The sequence below is a fragment of the Rattus norvegicus genome, chromosome 2, assembly GCF_036323735.1.
Source record: "Rattus norvegicus strain BN/NHsdMcwi chromosome 2, GRCr8, whole genome shotgun sequence".
Lineage (NCBI taxonomy): Eukaryota > Metazoa > Chordata > Mammalia > Rodentia > Muridae > Rattus > Rattus norvegicus.
This window is the reverse complement of record NC_086020.1, coordinates 4,371,833-4,384,241: the sequence shown is the minus strand read 5'-3', so window position 1 is coordinate 4,384,241 and position 12,409 is coordinate 4,371,833. Positions and strand designations below refer to the sequence as shown.

General features: G+C 38.3%; 1 pseudogene; it reads left to right on the top strand.

Annotated features, from left to right (window-relative positions):
- Window positions 1-10,967: 10,967 nt before the first annotated feature.
- On the top strand, window positions 10,968-11,904 carry Ube2v1-ps15 (ubiquitin conjugating enzyme E2 V1, pseudogene 15; annotated as a pseudogene).
- Window positions 11,905-12,409: the final 505 nt, after the last annotated feature.

Here is a 12,409-nt window from a genome sequence, read left to right as displayed (position 1 = left end):
GTTAGAAATCTTCTTGTGGGGGAGGCTGCTACCAGGGCTAACAGTTCCCAGTCTATATCCTGCCTCCTCTCCCTCTTGCCTCCCTGTTTAAAGCCTGTTTCTTCTTCCTTAGTCCCCTTTTCCTTTCTAGGACCTGGAAGATTCACCTCCTCCTTCTCATTCAATGATTGGCTTCTTTTCATCTTTATTAGTCAATCAATTATATAAGGGAATTCCCGTACAATAATGTGTTCAAATTGAGTAGCTATGGAAAAAGATTTATTAATATGTCTGTAAAAGTTGGGACACAGTATCCCTGTATCATGGGAAAAAGAAAGAGTGGTAGAGAAAGATGCATTATGTCTTCCTCTGCCCTCTGTCAGTAAACATACCCAGACATTATCATGTATATTACACACACGCACACACACACACACACACGCACACACACACACACACACACACACACACAAATACACAAAATAACAGCAATATGTGTTCACTCCTTCTTTAAAAGGGCAACAAGAATAGCCTTGGGAGGGAATAGGGAGGCAAAGTTTAGAACAGGGACAGAAGGAACCAGAAGGAACACCCATTCAGAGCCTGCCCTATATGTGGCCCATACATATACAGCCACCAAACTAGATAAGATGGATGAAACAAAGAAGTGCAGGCCGACAGGAACCGGATGTAGATCTCTCCTGAGAGACACAGCCAGAATACAGCAAATACATAGGCGAATGCCAGCAGCAAACCACTGAACTGAGAACAGGACCCACATTGAAGGAATCAGAAAAACGACTGGAAGAGCTTGAAGGGGCTCGAGACCCCATATGAACAACAATGCCAACCAACCAGAGCTTCCAGTGACTAAACCATTACCCTAAGACTATACATGAATTGACCCTGGGATCCCACCTCATAGGTAGCAATGAATAGCCTTGTAAGAGCACCAGTGGAAGGGGAAGCCCTTTGTCCTGTCAAGACTGAATACCTAGTGAACGTGATTGTGGGGGGAGGGTGGTACTGGGAGGAGGATGGGGAGGGAAGCCCATATATAAGGGGCGGGGAGGGGTTAGGGGGATTTGGACCCAGAAACCGGCAAGGGGAATAACAATTGAAAGGTAAATAAGAAGTACTCAAGTTAATAAAGATAAAAAAAGAAGAGCAGTATGTGTTATCATAAAGCTAGGTTCTTCTATTTAAAGATTCTATCACATAAAGAGGAAACATATATTCAGACATACCCATGCCATACTTTACAGAGAAGATAAAACCAAGGGCAAGGAATAGATGTATGTAAACTTATCTGTGGGTCCAATGTAGTTTTTAATATCAAATATAATCTAGAAATAGATTAAAGATAGTTCTTACCTTAGGGCCAAGGAATATTTCTTAGGACCAAATTGGCATTATCTAAGGATCCAACATGCCAATGTCTTCATTGGACATGAGGACAAAGGACCATTTTTCTTTCTAACATCCTACCTGTATAATTATGATAAATTACACATGAAATATCTTTTTTTCCTCTGCCTGTTCTTATGCCAAAATATCTGAAAAAGACTACTTAACAAATAAATGGCTTATTTGAGATTAGAGTTCATGATACAGCGCACAGGAGAAGTAATAATACACAGCTAGTAACCCACCCTCTATTGTCAGCAAGCAGAAAGAGGTGAATGCTGATGTTGCCTATACATAGGTGGAGTCTTTCCCCATTAATCAATGAAATTCAGAACCCACATTACAGATATTTCCTGAAGTTTGTCTCCTAGGTGATTTTAGATCCTGTCAAGTTGACAACAAAATTAATCACCAAGATGTGTATAAATAGCCATGAAAAGAATAAAATAAGAATTTGTGCTTTCAATATAAAGACCATGCCACAGATAGACTTGTTTCTTAAATTAAACTCTTTTCTAAAACCGAAAAAAGCCTGAAAGGTCAAACCTTTTATGCGTTCCAACTTTTCTAAAACATACAAGATTAAACTATCATATTATTTTTTATTTTTTTTATTTTTCATTTTCGGAGCTGGGTACCGAACCCAGGGCCTTGAGCTTCCTAGGCAAGTGCTCTACCACTGAGCTAAATCCCCAACCCCAAACTATCATATTTTTAAGTAAATTTTATTGCAATGCAATGATAATTTCTCCATGTTACTTGATAAACCATAATTTTTTTTCTATTTTTGTGAGTGTAGTGTTTTTATTATCTACTGTTATTTGTAGAAATTTAGTGTTTACTTAGTGTGGATTTCTTTTGGTATAGGTGACTGTAGAAACTAGAGGTTGCCATCCAAAGTCTTCTTCATTTCTTTCCTGCCTCATTTGTTATTTATCTATTTAAAGTTTTACTTCTTTAATTAAAAAATAAAATTACAGAAAATATATTTCAGTTATATTTTTTCTTCTCATTGAAAACTACATAAATAACCCAAACCTATCTACAAATCCGTGTTTATGCTTTTTCTAGAACTCTATCTTTCCCTTTCTTAAGATTATAAAGCCTACCCAAAAATCAACTAAAAATAAACACAAAAGTAATAAGACAAAATAATACCCAAACATACAAAATAAGACAAGGTATACACAGAGACACACAAAGAATTGTAGAGGCAATAAGTGCTGCCCAACACTCCAGGGCATGTTTTTTTTTTTTTTTCCTTTCTAGTGAGTGAAGTTGTTATACCATGATACTCCTTTGGAGAAAATCGGTTTTCACTTTGTCAGCAAGTTTCAATCACCAACAGCTTCTTGCCTGGGGATGAGACTTTGTATATATGTTTCCTTCTCAGTGCTAGCTTTTTAATCTGGTTTGAGCTTGCTCAGAACTTGTGCAAGCTGTCAGAGTTCCTATGACTTCATATGTGTATCTGTATGATTGTGTTTTGAAAATAAGGTTTCTTTGAAGCCATCACCTACCTCTGGCTCTTTCATTCTTTCTGCCTCCTCTTCCATACAGATGCCTGACATTTTAGGTAAGGGGTATGATAAAAAAATCTCACTTATGATAGAGAGCTCAAAATTCCATCACTATCTGAACTCTATATTAGTTCCCTTCAACTGAAAGAAAGCTTCTCTTACAAAGGCTGAACATGGCACTGATCTACAACTATAACAACAGTACATTAGCAGGAGCCACTCATTTTATTGCTATGTTCCTTTAGAATAATAAAATTATTACTTTTCTCTAAATGTATATGAAAATACACACACATGTATATATATATATACATATTTATACATGTACATATATACATGCATATATACATATATATATTCTCAGGTTTTTGGCTACTTTATCAGTGTCAGATATGAATTCTATCTCACACAGTGGGGCTCAAATACAATGTAAAAGAAAAGAGGTTGTTTATTCACACATTTATACCACTATTAAGTGAGTACATTTTTTTAACCAACTGACTGTTATAGATTATAGGACTTATATCTAAATATTTCTTCCCTTCCAGCATCATAAACTCTAGTCAATAAGAATGAAACATTTATCTGGGCTCATGGCTCTCCATGTTTGACATTGTATGTTATCCTCAACACTATACATTTATGATCATGTTATAGATAGGAAATAATACCCAGAAGAATGGCCTGTGATGGGAGGGGTGATTTATGGTATCGTCTTTCATCAATGATTTAACAATATGCAAGGCATTCCTGGCCGAACGTTTTACATGGTGATATATGATATCTATTTAGAACTTCATCTTTGATGACTCCATCTATCTTCCTTTCATATAATGTCTGTGTGTGTGTGTGTGTGTGTGTGTGTGTGTGTGTGTGTGTGTGTGTGTGTGTAGCTTAGGAAGGTTCTACAGTGGTAGTGTCCCAAATGTATGTTCAAGGGGTGTTTATAGTTACTTGTCTGTCACAGTAGTCCCTATAATAGCCTACCACCTCATCCCTGTCCCCCTTTAATCCTCTTATTAAGGTTCCTCTTTATCTCATTTAAACATCTTCTTCTTGAGATAAGTTTTCATAACAGAAGCTGTATCTTGAAAATTGGTTAAACTGACTATTCCTAGCACACAACAGCTATTTCTGCTTAACGTCCTTATTTTCTCACTGGTAGAATTAGAATTTTATTAGTCGTCCTCCTTTTTACATAGCATACTGCTTGACTACTTTCTTTTGTCAACATGAAACAAACTAGGGTCATTTGGGAAGAGGAATCTTCAACTGGAAAAAAAAAATGTGCCCAGTGCCAACTTTGGCAGGGTCTTCTTTCTTGTCAGTTTTTCATAAGGCAGAGAAAGGAAAGAGCATCGGGAGAGGATACAACTTTTCCTTACAAGATACAGGGATAAGACTTTGTCTTATGACATATTTAGGGTTGCTGTGTAATAATAAAAAAATTTACTTATCTAAGACTAAATTACCTTGCTACTGTAGCTGAACTGCCTAGAAACTGCAAGTTTCTGCCACTGAACACCCCTTCCTAAAACAGCAAAGGATTAAGTACATAGACTTTGTGCTATCTCAGCAGGAACTGCACAGATAGAACTTTCCACCAGCTAATCAGAAGTTACAGGAAAAGGGGGGTACTTTGAGACGTGATTATAATATTTATTACTAAGTTGTAAAACATTTCTTATGAAAGCTATCTAAGGGGAAAAGCAGAAATATCCTGAATGGGAAAAGGGAAAAATTCTCTTTCACATCTTTTTGTCCTCAGTACTTATACTACTTTCAGAATACAGGATCACATGTTAAAAAGTTCATCACACGTTCACACATAAAAGCAAATCATAAATGACATAGAAGTTTACAACTGAGAGTGTTTACATGCATAGCCATTAGGAGTAATTATCTAGTTAAACATCCACCACCTGTCACATCTTCACAGGTTCATAGAGAGTTGAAAACCATAACTAAGCTATTAGTGAAGTTTTGTATAGATGAACCCAGATGATATTTTATCTTCTTTTACCTATAATAAATTGTTAGTTCCCTTTACGTGACCTTAGTTAATTGTTTTGACAATCTCTTGGAATGTGTTGTGAGTAGTAGAAAGTATGGTTACTGTCTAAGAATCAATTACTTGGTGACACATGGGAGACTGACAGAATTCTCATTGCAGTTTTGACTATCAGAAAGGGATCTACTAGCAGTACTACTATTAAGAGAGCTTAATAATCACTGATATTTCAGTAATTCTTGTAGGATCATCCTTAAGAATTAAGAAGTCATCTATTTGTCTATATAGCATCACTGCAAGAGAGTACATCTTCATATATCTGCAGCTATCTGCTCAAATGGGGTGGGCTAGTACCTAATGATTGCTATATATGTTTAATAATAACAAGGAACGTATATTAATATCAGGAATCTTTCCTAAAATGAATTCTCTTGGGCTTCGCCTATAAAGCAAAACTGTTGCAGATTATAATCTGAAGCATACCCCCTACTATGGCTTCTGACAAAAATGTTCCCAAAAGACTGGTTCCTGGGCCTTTTCCTTGTAAAGAATGAGTATTGGAATTAGGAATATTGTGGGGCCTCACCTTGGCAGTTTGTTTTGGTTTGTAGAAGATATCATGCTGAGAATGCCAAGGATAACAAACAATTAAGCAGTGTTTCTTCTTGGCAGCTTTGGTTTCTATCTTCAAGTTTCTGCCTTCACTTTCCCTTATGATGATCTAATCTTAAGACAAAGTGTTTCTGTATTAAGTTGTAATTGGTTATGATATTTTATCCTAGTAATAGAAATCAAGCTGCAGCCCATGGTTTCTGGTGCTCAAACTCAGGTCTTGATGTAGTGTGGCAAGCCCTTTGATGACTAAACCATTTTTTCGGCATCAACCCTTAATATTTCTAAAAGATAGTATTTTCAGTATAAACAAAGTGCAGTTTTCAGTAAGGATATATCATAGGTCTGAAATTTTAATTAAAGGAACCTGGATATAACAAAACAACACACTTTAGCAAAATCTCTCCTGGTCAACTGCTATTCAACTGAGTGTGCATCTGTGAATTTGCAAGACAAAACAGTTGTCAAGGAGGTGTGGTATAGTGATTAGCATGCCAAACAAATTAGAAAGGGAAGGAGCAAAATGCTTGACTGGTTTGTTAGCTAAAATTAATTTGCATGGGGATTTTGTACGTGACACACAGTGTCTTTACCTGTGAAAACTGAACAAATAGACAGAACTGTGATATAAATGTGTGTGTGTGTGTGTGTGTGTGTGTGTGTGTGTGTGTGTGTGTGTGTCTCAAATATCTTGAGTCACGGCTCCTCCTCCACATGTCTTGTACATTAGATGAATTGTTCATTATTATTTTTCTGGCAAGGAAGAAAGAAAAAAGTCAGTGTGGCAGCACACAGCTGTACTTCCAGCATTTGAGAAGTAGGGATGCAAAGAACAGAAATTCAAGGTTATTTTCAATTACACAGTAAAATTAAAACCAACATAATGTTCATGAGATGCTGTTTCAACAATTTAAAGCTAGAAAATATTGTGCTTTAGGAAGTGGATTGGGGCTGGAGATAAACTTCAGAGCAATGCATCCCTAGCATGTACTAGGCACTGATATACATTCTTCTATAACTTAACCAGATATAATGACTTGAGCTGTTCATCCCAGGACTCAGCATAAGATTTTATCATGCATAAGGAGTTTGAGGCTTGCCTTACCCTAGATCTTCTAAGAAAGGGCAAGTGTGTGTGTGTGTGTGTGTGTGTGTGTGTGACAGAGAGAGAGACAGAGAGAGAGAAAAGAGAGAGAGAGAGAGCAAGAAGAGGAGGAGGGGAGGAGGGAGGCAGAGGAAGAGGAAGAATGAAGAAGAAGGAGGAGGAGGAGTGTGTGTGTGTGTGTGTGTGTGTGTGTGTGTGTGTGTGACAGAGAGAGAGAGAGACAGAGAGAGAGAGAAAGAGAGAGAGAGAGAGAGCAAGAAGAGGAGGAGGGGAGGAGGGAGGCAGAGGAAGAATGAAGAAGGAGAAGGAGGAGAAGAAGAAGAGGAAGAGGAAGAGGAAGAAGAAGGAGAGGAGGAAGAAGAAGAGGAAGAAGGAGAAGAAGAGGAAAAGTCATGTGGAGTTTCATAGAATATGTATTCTCTTAGGTTTTAGATAAGCAACTGTTTTCAGTAGAGGCATTCTTTTCGGTTATATTATGAATACTAATTGATAACAGACTTGCTGTGAAAGAACAGCATCAAGAAGAGAGTCCAAATAACAATTGCTATCATGTATGATTATTAGTTTGACATAGTTCCCACTACGACTATTGCATGATCAATTTAATTTTATCATCACAGTGAACAGAGGAGGAATGTTACATCTCTAAGAATATGTAGATTTTCACAGTGTTATATCTTTTAGACATCCACAGATGAAACACAGGTCTGTCAGAGACCAACTATGTTGATCACCATGTTACCTTGCAGCATTAGCTAGAGTATGCTTTGCTCAGTTTGAGTCTTCTCCTTTTAGATATCATTTCCAGTTCTTTCTATACTGAACTGGCCAGTGAATGCAGCAATATTTCAAATCACCGCTTCAGTTAGATCAGGTATCTGGAATTAGTCAGATGGATCAAGCGAAAAGAGACAACATTGATTGGTGACATTGGGAGGAAATCCTCAGTCTGACAGAGAAGATCAGTCATTTCAACTACTTGTACCCAGAGTTTTGAACTAGCAAAATTTCTGACTTTTTAGTTTATTTTTTCACAGGACACCTTTGTAAACATGTCAGTTAGATAAATGCTTGTTGGCTGCTTAAGCCTTAGCTGTGTAGATACAGTATGTCTAAACTTTTATTTCTGCTTGAACTCAGTATTTCCAAGAAGCCCAATCATGTCATGATACAAAAGAAAGAAATGAATTAACAATTTGAAGTAACATTTTAAATCAGTTGGAAACATTCTAAATTATGATTATCAAAACACATTGATTTCTATTTAGGAGGAGACATTTGAAATTATGAAAAGTAAATAGCAATGGCCACATTCTAAAAGCTCTTAGTTGACATGGGGTAGGTTTTATTATCAGACCTTAGAAATAACAAATCCTGACTGTAAATATAATTTACCAAGTTTACAGAGAGTTAAAACAGCAGTCTTCAGAATTACTCAGAAGTGATCATAAGAGATAACCTAGTGTGGGAAAGAATGTGCTGCAGAAAGAAGAGAATTCAAATTTCTGTGCCCGCACTTTAAAACAGTCATGGTTGTATACAGCTATAACCCCAGTGCTATGATGACAGGGAAAGAATTTCTGGAGCTTGTGCACAGCAAGATAGCATCAGTATAAGTGAAAGGCTTTGAATTGAGAAAATTGTGTAGAAAGTTATAAAAGAGGATACTATTTAATTTCTCTGTCTACTGCTTGAACACATAGGCATGAAGACATAGAAAGACACACAGACAGACACACACACACACACACACACACACGCACATGCACACGCACACGCACACCATATCACACACACTAATTCTTGGTGGTCATGTACTGAGGAATATTAATTCAAAAATTTATAACCTTGAACTCATGAAAATGTCCACTTGATCTTTATAATTGCCATTGATCATGAATACTATTTTGAGAACCATGAATCCACATATGTAAAATAAATCAGTTGTCAGAATAAAGAAAGGGCATGACATATTAATATTAGAAAATTTAAAAAACATTAGTTTATTATTTTTTGGGGCGTGTGTGTGTGTGTGTGTGTGTGTGTGTGTTTGTGCGTGTGTGTGTGTGCTGCATGTGTGTGTGTTCACGTAGGTCTTCTGATTCCACAGCAAGTTTATAGGCCAGATGGCCAATTTCTGTAATGGGTCATTATCTATGGATTCCTATGTTTAAAGTGAGGGTGTTAAGCTTGTCCTGCAAGTCATTTTTCCCTCTTGCTGGCCCAACATAATTGTCAAAATTTAAATGAATTTCTTATAGGCAATTGATGAAGGTTATTTACTCATCATGCAGTTAGAAGTTCATATTGAAGCTCAGCAAGCCTCTGGAGTGAGAATTCCATTTTATGTCAGCATAGGAAACTTGGATATCATTTGATAACGGTTATGACTAGTTGTATTAATATTCATAGAATGACCAAATTGTTTGATCCTTGAAGAAGTTACCATTAAATTGGAAGACAAAGAGCAAGAGCCAAATAAGTCCAGCAGCTACTGAGATGCATCACTGACTGAGCTGAGTCTGAGCAAACATCAAAGAAACAGTGAGCTGTACTGTAGCCTAAGTAATGATACAAGCAAAAGCACTAAAATTCCTTGAATGAGGCATATCGGTATGGGAAAAGCACTTCAACCTGGGACTTCACTTGACTTAGGCTGCATAAAAATCTACCTTCCAGAAAAATACCTAACAATGCAGTTGCTCACCACATCTCACCTGCATGAAGCTGTATACATATTAAACAATGGACTAAGACTCCATTCACATAACATTGTTTATAAACTTCTCTTTCATGATCAACTTCCATTCAAAAGTATTCAAGAGCATATCCACATACTGGAGGGAGAAATCTGTTTCAACTGGCCTGAGACAGTTTAGAATATATACTCAGTAAGTCGTATTGAATCCTCTGGAACAACTTTCAAGGGAAACATCCTGTTTAATGTCATATACCTAGTGATAATGAATATGCATTTGATTAAATCAAATGCATTATGGAAACTGATGTTCACAGTTAATTAAGGCTTGACTAATCAAAAAAAAGCCAATCAAAACAGAAATATCCACACTGAACTCTAAGTAAACAATCCCTATTTCTTGAGAGGTCCACAAGTTAAAGCTACACTGAATACCAATGTTTCTCACTTTGCTTTTGAATAAAGTTTGTCACCTTGCTCTCTGTGACTTCTTGTAATAAGATGGAAACATCCTGGAAACACCTCACCTTGACAGTAACCTCAGATAAAACTGATAAGAATCTTCTTCAAATAATGACACGAATTATGGAAGCTCCAAAAGAATTCTCCTGTTACTTTCTTGTAAGAACTTCTAAGAATGACACAAGCCATGTCTAATCTCATGCCTATTTAATGAAATCAGAAGTTATAAAAAAATTCATCCTAGTGTTGTTTTTTGTACCAATTTCAACTTTAAGATATTAAGTACAATCACATTGGAATTCCTTTTATCTCAGAAGTTTTGATAATGTCACCTACAGTTAAGCAAGAGGAGAATCCTTAATGAATTTCTCTAAAATACATTTGCATGATAGATAAAATATTACCTCTAGAATGAGAATATTAGAAAAATGCTTGTTTCTGTGTTACTGGATGGAAAATGTAATTTATACCCCTTTGTCATTTTCAAAATGCAGATGTTCATAGTATACATATTAGATTATGTAGACTATTAATAATAATAAAAGTTTCTAACAATAATTGAAGAACAGAGCCAATACTCTGAGACAATAATTCTTCTGTCACCTTTAATGTATATAGTTTTTGCTATAGGTACACAATGATTTCTACATATGAAAATCTAAATGCTCTACAGCTCATGCTTTCTGGTTTCAAGAAGTGAAAACTTCAGTAATAGCTTTTAAATTCAAAATCAAAATGAAAACAAAATGCCTGAACACAAAGAACAGAAGGAAAATAAAAGAAAGGAAGGAAGAAAGCATGGAAGGAAGGAACAAAGGAAGGAAGGAAGGAAGGGATCAAGGAAGAAACAGGAAGAGATTTGGTAAGTTGCTCATTTGACAGGCTACATCCCAGTATGGAAGATACCCTTGGATGAGTTCCAAAACTGTACAAGATCAGGCGTGGTTGTTCGTATCTATAATTTATTGATGAATATCAGACATTCAAAGTCATCACTGGATACATAGTGAGCTTCAGGCTAGTCTGGGGTTTATGAGACCCTGTGGTACAAAGAGAGAGAGAGAGAGAGAGAGAGAGAGAGAGAGAGAGAGAGAGAGAGAGAGAGACAGAGACAGAGAGACAGAGACAGAGACAGAGACAGAGAAGGAAGGAGCTAGGGACCTAGGGGTAGAGGAAGAAAGGAAGGACTGACTTCGAGCGATAGCGACGCAAGATGGCAGCCACCACAGGCTCGGGAGTAAAAGTCCTTCGAGATTTCCGACTGTTGGAAGAGCTGGAAGAAGGCCAGAAAGGAGTAGGCGAAAGCACAGTTAGCTAGGGTCTGGAGGACGATGAGGACATGACACTCACAAGATGGACAGACATGATAATTGGACCTCCACGAACAATTTATGAAAACCAAATATGCAGCCTTAAGATAGAGTGTGGGCCACTCTAGTATCCAGAAGCATCCCAGTCTGTGAGATTTGTAACAAGAGTCAATATGAACGGCGTGAGCAGTTCCAATGGAGTGGTGGATCCACGAGCCATGGCAGTGCTGGCAAAGTGACAGAATTCCCACAGCATCAAAGTCATCCTCCAGGAACTGAGGCGCTTGATGATGTCACAAGAGAACATGATGCTGCCACAGCCACCAGAAGGACAGAGTTACAGCCATTAGTCACCAAGGCCCGGGCCTCCCTTCCCCATCCAACCCAAATCTTCATTTTCCACAGTAGTGAATTTTCTAGATCCGTCTGTAGACCTCAAAGTACTGGAGAGGAAGCCTCACTTAGACTTCATCCTGAGACACTGCTCTGATACTAACTTCTTGTCCATTTGAAATACCTAAGTTGTGCTGTGTAACATCATCTGTCGAGTATAACCGCTGTCTGCCTGGTTGAACTTATGGGATCAATAAGGTGTGTTGAAATCGGTTTCCTTTGGGAGCGGTGGGCACAGCTAATGCAACTGTGGACAGACACGTCTCACACATTCACCTGCTGCTGGCACTTGGCCTGGGTATGTCTTTGCCCTCCCCGCCCACTGCCACAACTGTGTTGTGGCCCATAGAATAGATGGGGAGGTTTCAGGTAGCAGCCGTGGGACTGACCACCACTAGGCTTGGGATGCTCTGGCTGTACCCATGCTTTCTTAAGTCTAAGTGATTGCCCCATCCAAGCCATGGTCCCCACTCCTCCACTCCCACACTTGGTCAAAGCTTAGATTGTAACCTCCCCTCCCCTGAAATTGGCTGCGGGTGAGGAATTCAGAGCTTTCAGTCTCCCCACCTTTCTCAAGGGGTGCTGCTTTACCCTCCTCAAGTCCCTTGTTGCCCATCACCACCAAACACTTTCTGTGGCCAGAAGCCATCAGATGAAGTTGAAAAACCCTTGCCTCCCTCCCTTAGCTCTGGACCACACTTGTTCACCTGCCACCAGCCTGGGAAGGGAGCACTGGGTCCGTGGCCCTGCCACCACCATCAGCTCTTGAGCTTTAAGCTCAGGTCTAGAGGTGGACAGAGCAGCCACAGGGTGACTTAGATGGGCCACCGCTCAGGGTCCTTGGATATATGCCTAGAGAAAGGCCATGGATAGAGTCCTCGGTGCACATGGTTCTGTGTTGTTTCCTTTTCC